The 21,851-nt window shown below is 36.8% G+C and overlaps 1 protein-coding gene across 2 annotated transcripts in view; it reads right to left on the bottom strand.

Moving 5' to 3' along the window:
- The window catches only part of LOC131071431 (uncharacterized), a 47,013-nt gene that overhangs the window by 2,406 nt on the left and 22,756 nt on the right, over positions 1 to 21,851 (bottom strand). Inside the window, exon 2 of one of the 2 annotated variants that reach the window (XM_058007256.2) lies at positions 11,183 to 11,317. The exons of the other annotated variant lie outside the window; for it this stretch is intronic. The gene's annotated coding sequence lies outside the window, so the exon portion shown is untranslated. The remainder of the gene's footprint in view (positions 1 to 11,182; positions 11,318 to 21,851) is intronic. 2 annotated transcript variants of the gene reach the window in all.

The following is a 21,851-nucleotide window of genomic DNA, read 5'->3' as shown; positions in this document are numbered from 1 at the left end:
AAATCAAGTCTTGAATGTTTAAAAAATAAAATATTAAGATATTAAATTTATTTAAAAAACCAAAATCCAAATACTCGTCACGAAGGCATACCACACACTTTTGTGCATCACTTCTCCCCTTTCCATTGCTGCAAAAAACTGACTCTCTCTACAAGACTTCAAGCAAGATCGATGGAGGCATGATCAACAAAGGCAAAGGTGAGAAAATCGATTATACTAATTTTTTTAAATAAATAAAAAATTGTGAGCACAAAGTCTGCCAAATCCGGGTTGAACCTAGAGCTAGCCCGGGATCAAACCAGGACTCGGATCGAACCCAGCTCCACACTTGGATCCTAGACCCATACTTGGTAACGTAGTAAAATAGAATGTATAATATTGACATAATTTGAACACCATCTGCTCGCAATGTTTTGCACTGCGCAATCTCACCTTCCTTCTGCATTGCCTCGTGACAACGGTTTAGGCAACTACAGCGATGATCTTGTGGTCAACAACTCTGTGGGCGCAGGTTTTGCCCTTGCCACCTCCCATTTGTTGGATTGTTGGGGAGATTGTTGGATTTGGTTGATCATTGCTGCTGCTAGGATATGTTGTTGTCATTGATGTCAAAATATTCCTATGATTTATTCCGGTGAGTTTGGGAAGATTTTCTGATCCGGTTTTGTAGTTTGGTTTTGCTGATCACTGTTTTGCAAAGTCCGGTATTTCCTTCAGTATATTCCGATGTAATCAGATCTTGTGCTGAGTCTTTGAGATATTGTTTTGAATGGTCTTGTGAATCTTCATTTCAGATGGTTCGTGATTTGGTGCTCCGCAAGTTATCTTTCTTTGTGACAGTTGTTGATTGGTTGTGTTCTTGAGCTTCTCGATGTTGATTGATGAAGATTTGAAAAGTGACGGTTGGTGCAACTGTTCCGAATGATTCTAACATGCTTGTTGGTGTTTCCTAGTCATGTCCTATTTGCTTTGGCGATCCACATTGATCGTTGTGCGAGTTTTTGGTGATTTCTATGAACCGGTGATGATTTTCGTGTTATGCGGTATTTCTGGTGGTGTAGCATGTTGCGGTTGATCTTAGCATGATTTCCGGCGGATGTGATTGTTTGAAAATTTGAATTAGGTCCATGCTATGTAATGTAAATCATAATATTGGTAAGATGGTCGATCTTTGTATCGTGTGATGAAATTTTTGTAATTGTAAATTGAGGGTTGAGGGTTTAGCCCACCATGTTATCAAGGTTGATGATTTGTATATATAGGTGAGATACTTATGTAATTTAGGTGTCGGTATTGTGTCTGTACTATCAGAGAGAGGTGAATGTGCGAACAAGAGATTTATCATTTAGTTAAGTGTTGAGATGAGATCGGTGTTGCAGAGCAGACAATTGTGCTTAACCGGAACTGTCATCAGGCATTTGTAAATGCTATCATTGCAGTTCATTTCTTCCGGATTGTAGTCTAAATCATATTGTAAGTCAGTGAGACTTCCCTGAGGGTTGTAGTCTTCCGGGCATATATATCTTTTGTGCGGTAAGCTCTAGCAGTGTGCTTGAATACATGTGCATTCCCCATTGTAACAGTTTCACATACTACTGCAAAGTATCATCTTACTATGGGTAGGTTCCCACCATGGTTTTTCCCTTGACCAGGTTTTCCGCATCAAAAATCTTGGTGTTGTGTGTTGTGCTCTTAATTTGCTTATCTGTCTATTCTTGCAGTTTATCAATTATTGTTTTAGAGTTTAATTTTGTTGATCCGGTGAAGATTGATTCACCCCCCCCCCACATCTCAGTCTTCCTTCTTGATTGTTGCTAACAATTGGTATCAGAACTAGATCCTCCAGTAGAAGCTTAATTGCTTGAGGAGATCCAGGATGGCAGCTCAAGGTATTCTTTTCAAGAAGGATAGTCCGAGGTTTGATGGAAGTGCACTTTGAAATGTCTTGGAGAGGATTACTGGAAGATTACTAAGAATGTCTGTGTTGTTCCTCAGAATGGACCATCTACTCTTGATGAAACTAAGGAAGCTGAATACAACATTAGAGCGAAGGAAGCATTGCTTAGTGCCCTGACTGATTCTGAGATGACTAATGTAATGGAACTTCAGAACGCACATGAGATCTGGGAGAAGCTTGAGATCCTGTATGAAGGTGATAATCAAGTGAAAGTTGCTAAGTTGCAGAGTTTGAAAGGAAAGTATGAGACATTGAAGATGGGAGATGATGAGAACATACATTCATACATGGCTAAGGTGAATGAACTTGTCCTTGGTATCAGATGTGCCGGCGGAAAGATTGAGGAAGATGAGATTGTTGCTAAGGTACTAAGATCTTTGCCTCCTGCTTATAAACATAAGGTTGCCGCTATTGATGAGATCCGGAGGGTGACTACAGTAACAAGAGATGTGTTGGTTGGTAAACTTGTTGCATTTGAGCTGAGCGAATTTGGAGAATCACATGGAAAGTCTAAGACAACATTTAAAGCATCAGCATCTGTATCCGATAAGCAGAAATATGATCCTGATGAGTGCAGAATATCCAGATATGAAAGAGAAAGAAGAGAGATCGCAGAGCAAGAAAGAGAGTTTGATGAGCTTCAAGCATTGATTGCCCGAAGATTACCTAAAGGTGTCAATAAGTATGATGGAAAGTTGCCTTTGAAATGTTTTTCTTGTAATAAGATAGGACATTTTGCTTCTAGATGCCCAGAGAGAATGGCTAAGTATGACAGACATGATAAGTTTGATAAGTTTGATAAGCATGATAGAAATGATAGATATGAGAAGCATGAAAAGTATGATAAGCCTTATAAGTCTAACCGGAAGTTTAGGAACCAGAAGAACTGTTATTATGCTGCAAATGAAAGTGTTATAGATGATGAACCAGAAGGAAATGAAATTTTGTTTATTGCCATTAAAGAAGATAGACATGTACCTGGTGATTCCACTAACTGTTTTGTTGAGGAGAGAGCATTGGCTGCTAAGGTAGAAGAGAAAGATGAATGGGTGATTGACAGCGGTTGTTCACATCATATGACCAGTGATAAAAGCAAATTTGTAAGCTTGGAAAGGTATGATGGTGGAATAGTTAGATTTGGAGATGACAAAACCTGTGTAATCCGTGGGAGAGGTTCTATTTCTTTTGATGGTAAGCATAACACTAATGATGTCTTGTATGTTGAAGGTTTGATGCATAATCTTTTGAGTGTTGGACAGATGGTTGATAAGGGTTATGATCTACAATTCAAGGATGGTAAATGCAAGATCTTGAATGCCTCCGATATAGAGATTTCATCTGGGATTAAAACTAAAGGTAACATTTTTCATTTGAATGCTTGTGAGAAAAGTTGTTTGATTGCTAAGATAGATGAAAGTTGGTTGTGGCACAGGAGAATATGTCATGTAAACTTTGACTCATTGATCAAGATCAGTACTACACAAGCTGTTAGAGATCTGCTTAAGATTGGTAAACCTGTTAATCCGTTATGTAAGGAATGTCAGTTGGGTAAGCAAACAAGGATTCCTTTCAAGAGTAAACAATATACATCTGATGGACTGCTAGATCTTGTGCATACTGACCTGTGTGAACCTACAAATGTTACAAGTGTGCAAGGTGATAGATACTTTATGCTGCTAATTGATGATTATTCCAAGATGATGTGGCTTGTCTTTTTTAAGGAGAAATCAGAAGCATTTGAGAAATTCAAGATATTCAAAGCTAAAGTTGAAACTGAGTCGAGATTGAAGCTGAAGTGTATGAGATCCGATAGAGGTGGAGAATTTTGTTCCAATAAGTTCAATTCATTCTGTGAGATGCATGGAATCAGAAGACAGCTATCTTCTCCTAGAACCCCACAGCAAAATGGAGTTGTCGAAAGGAACAACCGTACTGTTTTGGATGCTGCAAGAACCATGTTGATTGAAGGAAATGTTCTGAAGGTCTACTGGAGAGAAGCTATTAGCACTACAGTTTACACATTTAACAGAGTTCATATCAAAGGTGATACCAGTAAGACCCCTTATGAGCTTTGGTTTGGTCATGTTCCTACTGTGAGATATTTCAAAGTTTTTGGTAGCAAATGTTATATCAAGAGAGATGAAGATATTGGAAAGTTTGATGCTAGAAGTGATGAAGGTATCTTTTTGGGATATTCTACAAAGAGCAAAGCCTACTGATGCTATAATAAGAGACTGAGAAAGATAGTTGAAAGTGCAAATGTGAAAGTGGATGAGAACCCTGGGAAGGAGATCAGAGCTTATTATGATGGTCAGCATGTTGTCTTAGCTCCTATTCAACCTAAAGAGCTTAAGCAGAATGATCCGGTAGAGACTGTTAATCCGGATGTTGTTGCTGCTCGTGATGATGTGCAGGAACCTGAAGATTTGAACATTCAGAAGACTCCAAGGTATGTAAAATTGAATCATTCTGAGAATCAGATTATTGGTGATAAGAATAAAGGTGTGATGAGTAGAAGAAGGCTAGCTGCAGAAGAAGTATGTTTGATTTCTAAAGTTGAACCTAAAGATGTTGAAGCCTGTAAAGCTGAAAATTGGATGAGAGCTATGGATGAAGAGTTAGATCAAATTGAAAAGAACAACACTTGGGAACTTGTGCCTAGACCTAAGGATAAAAATGTTATTGGTACTAAATGGGTATTCATAAACAAATTGAATGAAGTCGGTGAAGTAGTCAGAAATAAAGCTAGACTGGTCTGCAAAGGATATTCACAGCAAAAAGGAATTGATTATGAAGAAACTTTTGCTCCGGTTGCCAGAATTGAAGCCATTAGACTGTTGCTTGCTTATGCTGCTTATAAAGATTTCGAAGTATATCAGATGGATGTCAAATCTGCATTTTTGAATAGTGATCTAGAGGAAGTTTACATTGAAAAGCCTGATGGATTTTCATTGACGGATGATGGAGACATGGTATGCAAGTTGAAGAAAGCACTTTATGGATTGAAACAAGCTCCTAGAGCCTGGTATGCTAAGATTAGACAAATATTTGTTGAAATTGGGATTTTCTAAAGGTGCAGTTGATAGTAATCTGTAATTTAAAATTGAAAATGACAACATTCTGATTGTTGAAGTCTTTGTTAATGACATTACTTTTGGTGGTGATAATGATATGAATATGAAGTTTGCCAATGATATGAAAAAAGAATTTGAGATGTCTATGATTGGTGAGATGAAATTTTTTTTAGATTTGCACATTGCACAGACAGAAAAAAGCATATTCATATCTCAAACTAAGTATGTGAAGGAACTATTGAAGAAATTCGGATTAAATGATTCCAAACCGATTGGAACTCCTATGGTGACTGGTTGTAAATTGTCTAAAAATGATGAATCTCCTAAAGCTAATCAGAGCTTGTATAGATCTATGGTTGGTGGATTGTTATATCTTACTCAAACTAGGTCTGACATTATGCATGTTGTATGTATGGCTATTAGATATCAAGTTGATCCGAAGGAAAGTCATGTCACTACTGTTAAGAAGATATTCAAATATCTAAAGGGAACTGACGATTATGACCTACGGTATCCAAAGAACGATGATTTCATGTTGTGTGCCTACACTGATGCAGATTGGACTGGTGATGTAGATGATCGGAAGAGTACTACAAGTGGAGCATTCTTTTTAGGTAAGAAGTTGGTCTCATGGGCTAGTAAGAAACAAGATCCAGTGTCTCTATCTACTGCTGAAGCTGAGTACATTGTTGCTGCTAGCAATTGCACTCAGATAGTTTGGATGAAGCAAATGTTGAAAGATATCAGAGTTATTCGTGATGAACCTACTGTCATTTACTGTGATAATTCTAGTGCTATAAACATGTCAAAGAATCTGGTGCAACATTCAAAGACTAAGCATATATCAATTAAATATTATTACTTCACAGAGCAAGTCAATGAACAAAAGGTGAAGCTGGAATATGTATCTACAAAGGAACAAATTGCTGATATTTTCATTAAGCCTTTGCATGCAGATACATTTGTCTATTTGAGAGACAAGTTAGGGGTATCCACCCCTCCTGATGAAAACTAGATGCGTTGAGTTGCATCGATCCGGTGGATTTCAGAGCCTTATTCTTTTATCCGAATTGATGAGTTGGTGTTGCTCCTCATTGTTGGATTGTTGGAGTAATCTATTGATTTGGTTATATGTCCCAAGAGGAGATAGATTCATGTTCTTGGAGAGTTTGATTTTCTATTTTGGAGATCTTTGGCATTGTTCTCAAAGGGGGAGAGAGATCATGTGAAAAACTACTTTATCTATCTTGATCTTAGGGGGAGTTTGTTGATGATATCTTCTTTCTTTGCATTAACTGTTTTTCACATTCATATGTTGTCATCAATGCCAAAGGGGGAGATTGTTGGATTGTTGGAGAGATTGTTGGATTTGGTTGATCATTGTTGTTGCTTGAATATGTTGTTGTCATTGATGTCAACATATTCCTGTGATTTATTCCGGTGAGTTTGGGAAGATTTTATGATCTGGTTTTGTAGTTTGGTTTTGTTGATCACTGTTTTGCAGAGTCTGGTATTTCCTCCGGTATATTCCGGTGTGATCAGATCTCATGCTGAGTCTTTGAGATGTTGTCTTGGATGGTCTTGTGAATCTTCATTTCAAATGGTATGTAATTTGGTGCTCCGCAAGTTATCTTTCTTTGTGACAGTTGTTGATTGGTTATGTTCTTGAGCTTATAGATGTTGATCGATAAAGATTTGAAAAGTGACGGTTGGTGCAACTATTGCGGATGATTCTAACATGCTTGTTGGTGTTTCCTAGTCGTGTCCTATTTGCTTTGGCAATCCACATTGCTCGTTGTGCGAGTTTTGGGTGATTTCTATGAACCGGTGATGATTTTCGTGTTATGTAGTATTTTTTAGTGTAGCGTGTTGCGGTTGATCTTGGCGTGATGTCTGGTGGATGTGATCGTTTGGAAATTTGAATTAGGTCCATGCTATGTAATGTAAATCATAATATTGGTCCGCTGGTCGATCTTTGTATCGTGTGATGTAATTTTTGTAATTGTAAATTGAGGGTTGAGGGTTTAGCCGACCTTGTTATCAAGGTTGATGATTTGTATATATATGTGAGATACTCATGTAATTCTGGTGTCGGTATTGTGTCTGCACTTTCAGAGAGAGGTGAATGTGCGAACAAGAGATTTATCATTCTGAGGTGAGATCGGTGTTACAGAGCAGACAATTGTGCTTAACCGAAACTGTCATCAGGCATTTGTAGATGCTATCATTGCAGTTCATTTCTTCCAAATTGTAGTCCAAATCATATTGTAAGTCAGTGAGACTTCCCTGAGGGTTGTAGCCTTTCGGGCATATATATCTTTTGAGCAGTGAACTCTAGGCAGTGCGCCTAAATGCATGTTGCATTCCCCATTGTAACATTCTCACATACTATTGCAGAGTATCATCTTATTGTGGGTAGGTTCCCAAGGTAGGTTTAGCCGACCTTGTTATCAAGGTTGATGATTTGTATATATAGGTGAGATACTTATGTAATTTAGGTGTCGGTATTGTGTCTGCACTATTAGAGAGAGGTGAATGTGCGAACAAGAGATTTATCATTTAGTGAAGTGTTGAGGTGAGATCGATGTTACAGAGCAGACAATTGTGCTTAACCGGAACTGTCATCAGGCATTTGTAAATGCTATCATTGCAGATCATTTCTTCCATATTGTAGTCTGAATCATATTGTAAGTCAGTGAGACTTCCATGAGGGTTGTAGCCTTCCGAGCATATATATCTTTTGAGCAATGAGCTCTAGGCAATGCGCCTGAATGCATGTGCATTCCCCATTGTAACATTCTCACATACTACTGCAGAGTATCATCTTACTATGGGTAGGTTCCCACCGTGGTTTTTCCCTTAGCCGGGTTTTCCACGTCAAAAACCTTGGTGTTGTGTGTTGTGATGTTAATTTGCTTATCTATCTATTGCTGCAGTTTATCAATTATTGTTTGAGTTTAATTTTGTTGATCCGGTGAAGATTGATCCACCCCCCCCCTCCCCCTCTCAGTCTTCCTTCTTGATTGCTGCTAACACCGTCTAGATTCTAGGAAGAACAATGAGAAAAGCTTTGTGTATGCTCTAGAAAATGGCGGTAGGGTTAGCAACCCCGCCCCCCCATCCTCCTACTCTTAAGTCATTCCCCTTGCTCTCACCTCTCCCGCTAGGGGCCTATCTGGTAGATTTGTCTCCCTCTCCATCTATCGTGCCTGAATAGGAATTGGCAAATTCAACAAGGCCACGGTTTATTTTTTGCTTTGTTAGGACCATCTAGGGCTTCGAATTCTAAGATGAAGGGTGGCTATGATTGGCGCAAAGATGATGGATTTGTCATTGTTGGGTGCGCCAAAGATCATTCTCTACTATATCTACATCACTCTAGGCACATTCCAGAGATTAGTCTTGATGGTCCAGTCCATGATAGGGACCACACTCTCATTTGTAGATTAGGTAAAATTTGGCTAAGGTTGTGTGATTTTCATGCATGGATCACTACCCACTAGAAAAATGAACTAGAGGATGAGATCAGTATCTTACCTGTGCCAGGGGTTTCTTCATCCTTGAGTTCAAATCCCATGAGGACAAGGAAAAGTTGTTAGGCCCAAATGTGTTTTAGGGCGAATTTTTATGCATGAAGGCTTCGTATCCTTCCTTTGATCTTAGCACAAAGATCTTCACTTCCGCCTTTCTTTAGGTTCGATTACCATACCTCCCTATCCAATTTTGCGAGTTGAATTGTTTGCAAACCATTGGCAATGGTTTGGGCAAATTTTTATGTGCTTCAAAGGAGACAATCAACTATGTGAGTACCATGCTCATATTTATATAGAGATAGATCTTTCCATAGATCTCCCAGCTGAGACTTCATTAAAAGTGGGTAAAGCGTTATTGGAGGTAGCAAGTAGACCATGAAAAGATTGCCTTTGGATGTAGAAGGTGTTTCTCAGCAGAACATTACATGCCTCAATGTCCAAAATTAAAAAAGCTCTGATTTTGGAAACCAAGCTTCACCCTACACTCCAACGTGGTGGATTGGTGTTGAATCTCATCATTACTTGATTTCTCCTCAGAGAGTGCCGAACTCTTCTAAGGCCCCTTTGCCAATCTACTCAAATACAAACACTACTTCTCCTTCAAACAATCTTCAAGATTTGGGTTCTGGGCTTGTCTTCAAGACTCTAATTACACTGCTTCTCCAAAGATCACAAGTAATTCCATGGGGAGAGAGGATTCCAAGCTTACAAATCCTTCAATTGCTTCTTTGGACGCTCCAATGCTTGAAGGGCTTGGTGTCGATCTGACAAGGACAAAAGATAATGAGGATGTCCCCCTTAAACGAGGTGGACCAAAAATGCTATGGTCTACTACTCGTCTAAGCATGGAAAAAGTCTCCTCCAAGCAAGCGCCAAATGTTGCTCAGGTCTTCCATGAATGGGGGAAATAGCAGACAAAGTGAGAATATCTCTATGTAAGGGCCTTCTGAAAACACAGCAAATTAACACTGTGTTGTATTTTTTGTGTTAATCAAATAGAGATATTTTGACAGGAAAACTATTTGCAATCCAACCCAATGAAGAGGCAAAAACATCGATTGGGTTGGGAACTTACAATTTGATCAATCAATCAATTAGTGATGGGGGAAGATAGAAGGGGCCTCCCACCCTGGGAACATTCAATAAATGTACCTCCATTGGGCCAAGGCTTAATATCTAAAGGGCAAAGGGGACAAAAGCAATCTGGATATGAAGGCAGCCCGTGTCATAGTGATGAATTAACAATGGGGAAATCAAGGCACTATATCGTATATGATTCTTTGCTGCCCTAGATTTTTATAAACTGAGCTTGTTACTGATTATTTTGAATGAATGCCTTTCTAGCGATGAATCAACGAGGTAAATTGGAATAAAAACAAGTTTGAAAAAATTAAATATAGACCAAACTTGGGCATTTCTGTGTTTGACAAGAACAAAGACAGGGTCGGATTTGCCCAAGTCTGTCCAGACCGAACCCACAGACGTGGTCGGAAACCTGTCTAGACCCACAGCAGACTGGACCTGGACCGCAAACTGGGTTAGAACCAGCCTGGGACCCAACCTCCAAAGCTTGCAGACCAATAACTTAGGTTATAACCTGTCTGAATTTTGCATTTGCTGGTTAAAAGGTTTAAATGGCACACAAGAAGAATGGATCGAATGGCCTGCAAAAGGCATTTAACTCTCCATCCATAGTGTGACAAAGCAACAAGGCCTCCAATATATGAATAAGGCCTAGCTATTTTTCATGGTGCTGAAGGATTACATGAATCAAATCAGTAATCAGTTGCGAAGTCTAATTTTCTTGACAGCATTTCACCAAAACCTATTAAGATGAAGACAACAATTTTCATTTCCAGAAAAGCCATCACAAATTTTAAAAACACAATGCAATTCCTTCACTTGGCTAAATGAACAAGACATGCTTTATCACCAATGAGTGAGGCTCCAGTAACATTTAAACACTTTAGGCAAACCTTATTTGAAATGTCTATGTATTTTTTCAACAAAAAACGAAATCGTTAAATGTTAATTATTAACTAACCTTTATTTAAGAGTATCAAAATACGGATATGTTTATAGTTATTTATTACAAAAAGGCCTTTTATAATTTATCAAATAAAGGTGAGGTGTGCATTTGTATACGTTTTTGTATGGACAAACCCAAAATGAACCAGACCCTAGAATTTTTTTGCCTGAATCCGTGAATAGAATTTGCAACCCAAACCAGTGCCAAGATCGGTCACTTAGCATAAATGTTTTGAGAAGAATGGTGTTGTGCTTGCCTATGGAGGAAGCATTATGAGCATGGAAATACTTGCAGGTTGAATGTTACCGATGGTATAAACAAATACCAGATTTGTCCATAAAACATGAATTGCAGCAAGAAGGTAACTTTGCTTAAATATAGGAAGACAAACATCCACATGAAGCCAGAGATGAAGGCAGGTAGTCAATATTCTAATGACATAAATACCAAAAAACACATATCATTCACAGGCTATACAAATTTGCAAAAGCATTTGGCCCTCACGCCAAAGGGGTCTGATTTAGAAGAATGTTAATCTCTCCTTGCGAATAGTGAATGATGGTGACAACAAATAAAGCTCGAGGAATACCTGCTCATCCATACAGCATCTATTTAAAGAGCACTAAAATCCCAAGATGCATCTCTGTCGACTTGGTTGTACACAGATGCTTTGAATTCAAGGGCAGTTCAAGAAAGTAGTCTCTACAACCATGATTGAAGGAACCTGAAAAGGAATGAATTTTTTTAGGCACTTGACCAAATGGAGGAATACTGCATCAAAGGCCATGTTCTGGGAGCAATGCATGTCTTGAAGAGTAAATAAAGCATGGCATGTACCTAGTGGGCAAGTTATAAAAAACATCCTGTTATGATGTTGACTATCTAGTTGTTAAGGATTAGTTGTATGTAAAAAAAGAGGTTGCATCTTCAAGCACATCATGTATCATCTTTGACCTTACCGAGCACTCTCAAACAGCTTATGAGACTGCCCATCTAAATTGGTTAAACTTTTGATTATCAAGCCATCAATTCCCTCTATCACATATTGTATTACTGTAATGTCCCCACTTTGAAATATAATTTCATAATAAAATTAAAATACAAAAGAATAAAAATTAAAATTAAATTAAAATATAAAATAATATAATTAAATATTATTTAAAATTTGATTAAAGTTAATGAATGGTCAAAAGTTGTGACTCCCCCAAATATGAGGTATAAAAGGGAGAAGAGAACTCATTTGAAGGGGGAATAGATTTGGAATCAGAAGCGCAGATATGATTTAAATAAGAAGTGCAGATCTGATTGTGAAAGGTTGTGTCCCTTTCAAAGGGCAGAAAGAATGAAGAGTTGCACTCTTTCAAAAGGTGCTAATGGTGAAAGGGTGTGTCTCTTGCCAAAGGGCATACATGATGAAGATGTGTGATCTCTCCCTCAAATGGAGAGATATAAAGGAAATGAATCAAAAGCATCCAATGACATCACCATCAATCAGATTAGATCAGAACTGTTATTAAGTTACAGGCAGTAACATCCTTGTTCTTGGTGGTATGCATGGGAATGTGCTTAATTAATGAAGCTTGATAATATTCTTATGCAGAATTTAATAGTAATATCAATCGTTCATGATGTATAATTACTTAATTGTTCCTATATTGCCCCTCATGAGGATAGGTTGGTTATGTTGAGGGAAAGGCGGAGTATTTCCATCCCAAAATAGGTGAGCACTAAGAGGTGCTATGGACGGGTGTTCCTGAAACCCTTAGGGATTCCAAATGGCGGTATGGACGGGTGTTCCTGAAACCCTTGGGCCTATTTGTGGAGGCAGTTTCCTAGCACCCTAACAAATAATTTCCCATCCTCTGTTAGGGTTAATAATTAGGAAAGGAGTAAAGATTGGGAGCTAAAATATGGTAATTATCACATGTATTATGATTATCAATTGTTCCTGAGTATTGATAATCTAATTTATGGCATAATGATGTGTAATGATATATGTTAATTCCTGGGAAACAGGAAGCCTCTTCGTAGGGAACATTACAATTACATCTTATGAACATGTATATTGTCTGCAATTTGGTGCTCGTGCTTCAAAATTTGCCATAAACACCAAGTACATGTTAAATCCATTCCTAGCCCAAAAAAAGATGAAACTCCCATGCACATGATATCATGTCTTCTAAACTGAAATTTTCCACTACAAGAGTAGAAATCATTTGCACATATATTTTGTATGATATTACAAAATTACAAATTACCTCACTGTTCGATCCAAGAAAATCTAGGATTCACGTGCTTCGTGTCCAATAGTGTAAAACTCAATGGATTAAATGAATTCAACTACTCTATCAAAGCAAAATAGAGAATATCTCAATTTTTGAGAAACTTGGGTACATGCAAAGAATGAGAACAGGAACATCATTGTTATGTCTTTCTATTTCCTTTCAAACTAATATTTGTTAGATGAGCATAAAAAAAATGAATTATTCATGCATGGGCTAATGTCCATGCAATTGATTAATATTTTAACAGAAAAATTACCCTAAAAATTTTCCATGTAATCAAACAGGCAGCTATAGACTCAACAATCAAATCAAACCCTAGCAAGCCCAAACCATTATTGCACCAAACACTAATCAGATAGTGTTGTTAATTGTATCAAATTATCAATAACCTGAATATCCCATTTTGAAAAAAGAAAAGCTAGAAGACAATATAGTTTAGTCCAACCTAAACTATTGATGTCTAGTGGCTACAATTACTGTTTGAAAATCAAATTCCACTCCTGTTTGATCTCGAGGCTTATAGCAGTTTCACTTGAACTTGGCAGTTCAATTCCTCTGCACAGCCAAATCAATAATAATATACCTACCAAAACCAGCTCCAAAAGACACTGCAATTTTTCTACACTATATATTCCAGCTGTAATACTATTTTAGTTATTTCCAAAAAGATAGGGGCAATAAATTGGACCTCTTAAGGATTTGAATACCTCTAGCTTTAGCAAGGCCCTCATCCATCAATAATTTGAGAGCAACACTATTTTATTTGCATCTCCATCTATTCAAGGAGTCAGTACCATCAAAGATCTTCAGGGCAGTTATGAAAGACTTTTGGGAAAAACCTCAAATGAAAAGTCCTAAATCTTCTCTGTGAATCTCAATGGGAACAAAAATCATTTCTTAAGCAAATGTTTTATCTTTTGGAAAAGGAAGGTTCCTAGACTCCTGCTTGAGAGTCCCTCTTTCCTTGGGTAGTAATAAATCCCATCTTTGGATTCCACTTACAGAAAAAATCTCAATAAAGTTGGAAGGCTAGAAAGGAAAGTGGTTGTCATCAGCCAGTAGAGTGGTGTTACTCGAGGTTGTGCTCCAAGCAACTCCTATATACTGCTTCACTTTGATGACAATTCTCAAGAACTTCGTCTCCAAAATGAGTAAAATTGTTAGATCATTTCTTTAGAAAGGTACAAGGGATCAATTCAAGTATCCTCTAATCTCCTAGAATAAAGTTTGTTCCAGTTTGCACAATTGGTGTTTAAGCCTCAAAAGTATTGACCTCTACAACCAAGCTTTGGTGACTACAGTTGTATGGAACTTCCTCTTAAGCAACGAGGCCAATTGGTGCACTATCCTAAATGAGAAGTACGTCAGATAGTAATTCTCTCTCCATTTCTCTCATGAATCCACCCTAAGGGTTTAGCACAATGAGAAGGAATGAAAAATGTTTTGTCTCATTGAGAAATATAAGTTCCAGAACATTCAAAATGATCAAAAACCTGATTTGTGGATAGAAAGACGGATAACAAACCACCCCCATATTGATACTTCGGACTTTCAAATGTAGGCTACTACTCCAAGGGGCAGGTAGGGATCATTGGTTAAGGATTACTGGACTGAACAAGAAGACTCCTTTGGGTACACCAGATCTCAGAAAGATATTCCAAATCTTCTTGGTGTCACCATAGAGTCCTCAGGTCAGGTGTCTACTGCATTGTAAAATATTGGACCTGTATGGAGTTATTTTGAGGACAGATTCAGGTGACTTTGAAAATTTAACAGAGTTTATGCGATCAAAGGGGCATACAGGAATTTAATGGGGTTTATTAATATTTATTATTAATATATTAATAATAAATATTAAATAATTTATTATTTATTTTATGTTTTATATTTTCAATATATATAACCATACTAATATGTTTTTTATTTATATTTATACAAATAGACATTACATATATTTTTTGTTATTTATTAAAGAAAAATCTTATATGTATAATTTTTATATGTTTTTGTATGGACGAACCCAAAATGAATCCAATCCCAAAAAAATTTGACCAAACCCCTAAACTGAACCCTCAAACCCAAACCTGAGCCCAAACCCGAACTGGTAACTTAGGATAACAGGTAATCTCCCCTCTTCTCACATTACTCTCTAGGTCTTTTAGTTCTGGGTTGTCTGTATGCTCTTTAGTCTCCGTGTAATAATTGCACTTAACGCATCTTTGATCTAATAAACATTTTTTATTTTATTAAAAAGATATATCTCAGCCAAATCTTTAAACTGTTAAAAATATATAGGTATATTCTTCAATTTATAAGTACCCATGCTACAAATGAGGCAAACACTTAATCGTGCTAAAAAGTAAGGATTTTATTTTTTTACGATTAAGACAGTAACTATTGCTTTTTACAAAGAAATGCAGCAGGTAACATCTCAAAACACTATCATTATTTTACACATACTCATCATCCATCTTGGGACAAAGAAGTAATGGCATTGTTAACAAAGAAACAGCATTCCTGCCACATTCTTCTCTGCTACCTAACTGTAATGATGCTGTTTGTTGTCCCCAAGCACTCACAAAAAAACATATTTGCAGCAGCAAGGTGCAGGGTGTTCACAGTAGTGAGGTGCAGGAGTGTTTTATTCATTCTTTCCATGAAACATGATAATATTGAAAGGACTTGTTTTGAGCTTCTTCTTGGGTCCACTGCAAAGCAAACCCAAATGAATCCAGGTTTGTTTTGCAGGCCCCCAGACAGACCCACGAGGGACCCTAACCAGGTAAATAACAAACCCTGAACTGGGCTGCAACGGGGGTGTATCAGTAACATATGATATTGGAAAAAATGTTAAAACAATCCAGTTATAAAAAACAACTGAGATTCTAAAATACAAATATTTTTCTTTTATCTTAGAGAATTTATGTAGAAAAAATACAGTTAGTCTGTAATATCCCAAAGAATTTAAATCTGATTTTTAACCTTCATGCACAGCAAACAAAGCAACTGGAGATAAAATGCATTTAAATTAAAAACCCTTCAGTTGGAAATAAATTATCACATGCCTACAAGAAGATTACAATTTTATTAAAACAATTGCTGGCACCTGATTGCAATTATTTTCACATCCAAACACCAGAAACTCCACTTACGATTTATTTGCAGTTTGAGTACATAAAATAGGCTGCTACAACAGCAAATGAACAACAACAACAGCTACAACAAATTATGGAAATTATTCTGAAACAAACCACCCGAAAGCTACAAATTAAACAACACTGCAAACACTGAAATTACTCCGGATTTAAAAAATGAATCATTCAACACCTAGAGCTCATCAAAATCACTCCTACAGCAAAAAATCAAACCTCTACAACAGCAAACACACAGCAACACACTTGAATCACAATAGCACCACCAAAATCACTCTGGAAAGCCAACTGAAACTGGAACAACCTACACACAAACTAACGGGAATTGCCAAGCTCTCCTACAACCTTCAGCTTCAATAGAATTCCTAGATGGAATTGCCTTCTGTGAAAAAATGGTTTTCATCCTCTGACCACCTGAAACTCATGGGTTTCTGTCCACCAAAGAAATCAAAAGCATTTGGCTCTATGGGTGAAAATATCAAATTAGCAATACTTGCAAAATGAATTGCTTCTCTCTTTTAATATTATTGGGCCCAAATTAGGCACTAAAAACCCAACACCTTGCTCTGAAATATTCCCAAAAATGGTTGCCAAGAATAGGTTCTGACAGCAGTCATAACTTATCATGGTCATTAATGCTTCCCGTCATTAACGGTCAATTGTGCCACTATTAAATTAATATAATAATGCCAAAAGATGCTCCCAAGATTAATTAACATTGATCAATTTAATATTTATTTGCCCAAAGTATGTAAATTGAAACAGGGCAATATAAATATTAAATAAATAATATTTCCAAATGTGTCCCGCTACCTCCAAGTTATATTTCAGGACGGTAGGAACTTACCATTTTTAGTAAGTGCTATTTTTGAAAAAAGGTAACATGACAGTCCTAAGGACCTAAAATAGTAGGCAAGTTCTATTGTCAATGAACATGGACTACTATTTTATGTGCAGCCCAACATTTTATACCTAACACTTACTAGGACATTATTAGTAATAAAAACCCTTATTAGTGTTTAAAATTTTCTCAAAAGTTAATGTATTCAAAGTTAAACTTGAAAAGTTAGAATTCGCTAGCCCTTAATCCTAAACTGAAAATTCTCTAATTTACATGGTGTTTTCGGGACAGGGATGACAAGAGACAGACAGGTATGCGTTTTGGTCACGGCAGGGTACAAGAGGCCTTTTGTGGGGGTGGGGGTGGCACAGCAATTTCAAAAACTAAGGAATTTTTTGTAAACTGAAATTTTCAATTATTTGTATGGCAAGGCATTCACGATATTCATTATATAATAATTTATATATAACATTAGAGATGAACTGAAGATTTGAATCAGCATACAATTAAATAATAATTCAGAGTTGTCCTAGTCAATGTGCATATACAACAAAAGGCTGAAAAACTGCAACGACCAAATGACTGTAGGAAATCTGAAAAGCAATAATTTCCATTGTTCAGGGCTTATTTCTCAATTGGCATTTTAATAAGTTGGTAACCATGCCTTTCTCTCTCTGAATCACTTTTAAAAAAAAAATTTAAGGTTTTTAATGCTTAGACAACTAACAAACATGGTCTCACTGCACTTTGGTAATGCAGTATCATTGAGAATAAAATCCCTGTATTTACTGATGGCACATAGAACTGTGGTAAAGGTTGCTAATGATCTATACAAAGCCACTTTAACAACACACAAATTGCAGCTGTATATGACCGAACTGAAAAATCTCATGTACGATACAGATGGAAACATTATCACCAGGTTCGTGGAAACATTGTAGATTTTTTTTATTTCAGCTTATAGCCATGATGGATATCATATTCACAGCCATTATTGGTAGTATTATGGCAATGAAAGGAATAGCTGTTTGAACCAGGTGGTGGTGTATGGACATAGTTTTTAAAAAAAAAAAAAAATTCTTTGTTTCATTCTTTAATAAAGTGGTTGATTTATGGGTATGGTATCCCCAAATCGATCCATTCTAGAAGGTTTGACATTTACAAAAATAACAGATTTGTATGCAGGATAATTTTCATTGAAATCTTATGAGTGAATCAGATATACAGTTGTGTCATATAGTTGTGAAAAAGAGAATTAAGTTTACCTATATCTAGCCGCACCCTTTTTAATGGAGGATAAAATTTACTCAATAATTCTAGAAAAGCTTTTCTTTTGGCAGATTGAATCAATAGAGCAGGCTACAGTCATGAAACATAATTATCAACAGCTGTGCTTAAATTATGAACTGAAAAACGAAATGCATAATAACATGCTCTGATCAAAATAAGGATCTGTTTTCTCACGAAAAATTGTATGACACTGACACAGTTATGAAAGTAATACTGAATACAAATTTAAATGACTTGCCATTTGTTGAATATGATGGGACAATAGCTCTCTCTGTTAAAAGCACCAAAGTAAACTGGACTGAAGCTAAGGACAACTCAGAAGGTGCACCATTACTAAAATGCATGCAAGTCACTTCAGAAAATGAAGGTCTGTCTTGCTACATGTAATGTCATAAGACATTCTGGGTCAGAGGGAAGCTGTGTGCAGATGCCCAATCGATTAGATGCAATAAGTAGAGGTATTCACAAGGTTGACTTCATTTCAAGTAAGGACGATATCAACAAGAGTTTAGATAAATATGTAATTGGTGTGGAAGATAAAATAAATGGAAAAAAAATAGGAAGGAAAAGTAATGAAGTTGAAGTTGTTTCGAAAGTACTCATTGTTTCAAATGAGGAAGCACTTCCATTGAAACTGATAAATATCCATTTACATATGAAAGAAGCTTCATGTGTATGGAAACTCAATTGCTTGCTTAACACTCTGCAGAGTGACTATCATCTTATTTGCATTCCTCTACATCTACATATCCAATATGTGATTCAGTGCATGTAAGCGCAATTAAATTGGCACATGAAAAGGCCTGTGCTAACCAACATAATACCACATGTGGTTCCCGTCAACAGTTCGGTCACTTCTCTATCAATGTATTATATTTGGTGCATTCAGTTCTGGCATCTGATTGGAAGGAATGATTGATGGATAGAAAGCTGAATATTAAAGAAAAACTCATTAATGATGTTCTAAAATGCATTGAACTATTCTTGGAAAAACCTTGAGTTATTTTTCATTCTCTAGTATACAAACATTCTCTTAAGAAATTTAGCAGCTAGGTTAATACAAGAAGATAACAGTTATTCTACAGATTTGTCAAGAAAAGTAGTATGATTTATGTAATGTGTGTCAATGTTCAACTTGTGTTAACAGGCAATGCTGTGGAAGGCTATGGTGGCACAAGCACTGTCTAATCTGGATTCAAGAGCTTTTCTGGAACATCAATACAACCATTAAAATGTGCACTATCAAACATCACATTACCCATGTCTGTAACTATTCTGTATTCAATGTGTACCTATTCTGACTTTACTTTTTATGTAATGTGGGCTTTGTTTCTTTAAAGCCTACATTACACTTCATATTTATTTAAGAGGATTGCTTGCTTGGTGGAGTTTTCTGATAGGGAAACAGACAAAGGCACAGACCTAAATTCAATTGAAGGCATGTAACCTCGCATTAGGAACCATGTGTTAGGTGCCCTGATCTTCTAGAAAAGTGAACTCTCCATGTATATCAATTGTGTATATTCTTTTTCCGTAGTTGTGTGAATATTATACATAGGCAAAGGGCAGGCAGAGATTGGCCTCACTCAGAGCTGCTGGTAAGTGGTTATGTTCACTGAGTATCTTTTTATCCAAAGAAATCCAGTAGTAACTTTAGACGTTTTTGTAATTGGAGTGCAAAGGGTGGTTTTTTCAGTGGGTGTATGGAAATATATTGACTAAGTTATTTATACTGAAATAATTGTCTCAGAAATTTTGGGTTTCCTTACATTTGTACTTATATTATATTATGATAATTGTCCTTTCTATGAAAAGGATCCATAAGAAATTATTGTTGGTGAAATGGGTATGTGTGGAATTATGGTAAACAAAATTGGACCTGTTTAAGGTAATTTGGTAAATGAAATGGGTTTATGCTGTTTTTTAATTTTTTCAAAAAAAAAATCTGGCAATTCACAAAATTTATCCCTGTAAACCGAGATGGGGTACTGTTGATGTGTTTTTTATGCACATAACAATACAGAATAAATTACCAAAGTAATTTACCCTCTCTTGAACAAAATCACCTCAGATGCTAAGAATGAGATCAACTAAAATGATTCCAAGGTTTCTACATGTCAGATCTTGACGAGTGGGTAAGTTCAGTGGTTGATGTGAATTGCTGTGTTTCACTTTGGGGACTTACGCAAATGTTTGGATTATCATGAATGATGCGGAATAGGTGTGCTGACAACTTAAGATTTATCAATAGGGGCTCTGAATTTACTTCTTATTAAAAAAGGGGGAAAAAGAATAGGGTTCAGGAAATCTATTCTAATCCTAAGAATGTAGGGAATGATGAATGGATTTAGTGGAATCAAACCAGGCAAGGTCTCACAATCAGGTATTGACACAAGCTTAGTGCAATCATCTAAGGTATACTTAATGATTTTCAAACTATTACCATCAAACGAAGACACCATCCAAGTTGATGCTTGTCAACGAACGCATAATAGTTGAAGTTATGCTTACTCAAACTCCAGTTGACCACACAAGGCGCACTTACTAGCGGAAAGAGGCTAGTGGTATGGATTAAGGATTCCACACAAATATACTCAACAAATCTTCCATTCAATCTAACATACATGAAAATAAATTCTAATCTAACTTGGAGGAATTGAGAACCATGAATGCAAATACAACATTTGAAGAGCAAAATCACCAACAATTGAACAATGATTAGGATTCAAATAGTTGTAGCATATACCAACAATTCTACAAAAACTCTCCCTTACAAATGAGACACAACGGGGCATATATAGAGTCTCTTACAAAATGGATGGCTCAAATTGATCTAAGATCAACGGCCGAGATCATGCCAACAAAACCCTAGAATTGCCCTAATTAGGGTTACATCAAAAATGGTGCCACCAACATATGGCCCAATAGAAAGATACCTAGTCATCATATAGGGAATTTTCTAGAAGATTCCTCCCTGCATCTCTCTCTCTTAGCATACTCCAAGAACCCAGCCAAAACTGAATCTAACTCCTCCATGGAAATGCTAGGCAAGGTATCCTGCTATAAATCAATCACATCCAATGAATCCGAGCAAGCATTCAAAGTGTTCTCCCATTCAGGCATGAGCTTCTGCGAATTATGAACATGAATCAACAAAGAGACCAAGTCATCTATCTGACTCTTCTGCAAAGAGTCCAATTGGAAAAAATACATAAATTTTATCTTGTCTCTTAATTCGGCTAAGTGTAAACCACTAGCAATACTAAAATCAACACCCAATAATTCCTCAATTGAGGCAAGGATCTTCATCTGAATGTCCTAAATTAATCCTTCCATCTCCATACAACTCGATTGGGCATTCTCATAAGCTGATTTCTTCAAAGCTAGTGCACAATACCAGCCATGGAAATTATATGTCTCCACTGTGCACAATGTTCTCACTGACCAAAATGGAATTAGGAACCTTCTTCAATGCCAGGAGGCGTGGAATAGTCTTCTCTTGGATAGGCCGGAATTCTTCCCAAACTCCCTCCAAATACTGGATCCTGATTACAAGCGTTGTTGTCTTATCATATGCTTGGACAAACTGAGTACGGAAATCATCTGCCTGCTTTCTTGTGCTTTCAATCCACTTTTCCACCTCTTGAGTGTGTACCTCTCGCTACCTCGCAGTGTGAATGTATTCCATGG

The sequence above is a fragment of the Cryptomeria japonica genome, chromosome 6 (assembly GCF_030272615.1).
Source record: "Cryptomeria japonica chromosome 6, Sugi_1.0, whole genome shotgun sequence".
Lineage (NCBI taxonomy): Eukaryota > Viridiplantae > Streptophyta > Pinopsida > Cupressales > Cupressaceae > Cryptomeria > Cryptomeria japonica.
This window is presented reverse-complemented; position numbering and strand designations above follow the sequence as displayed.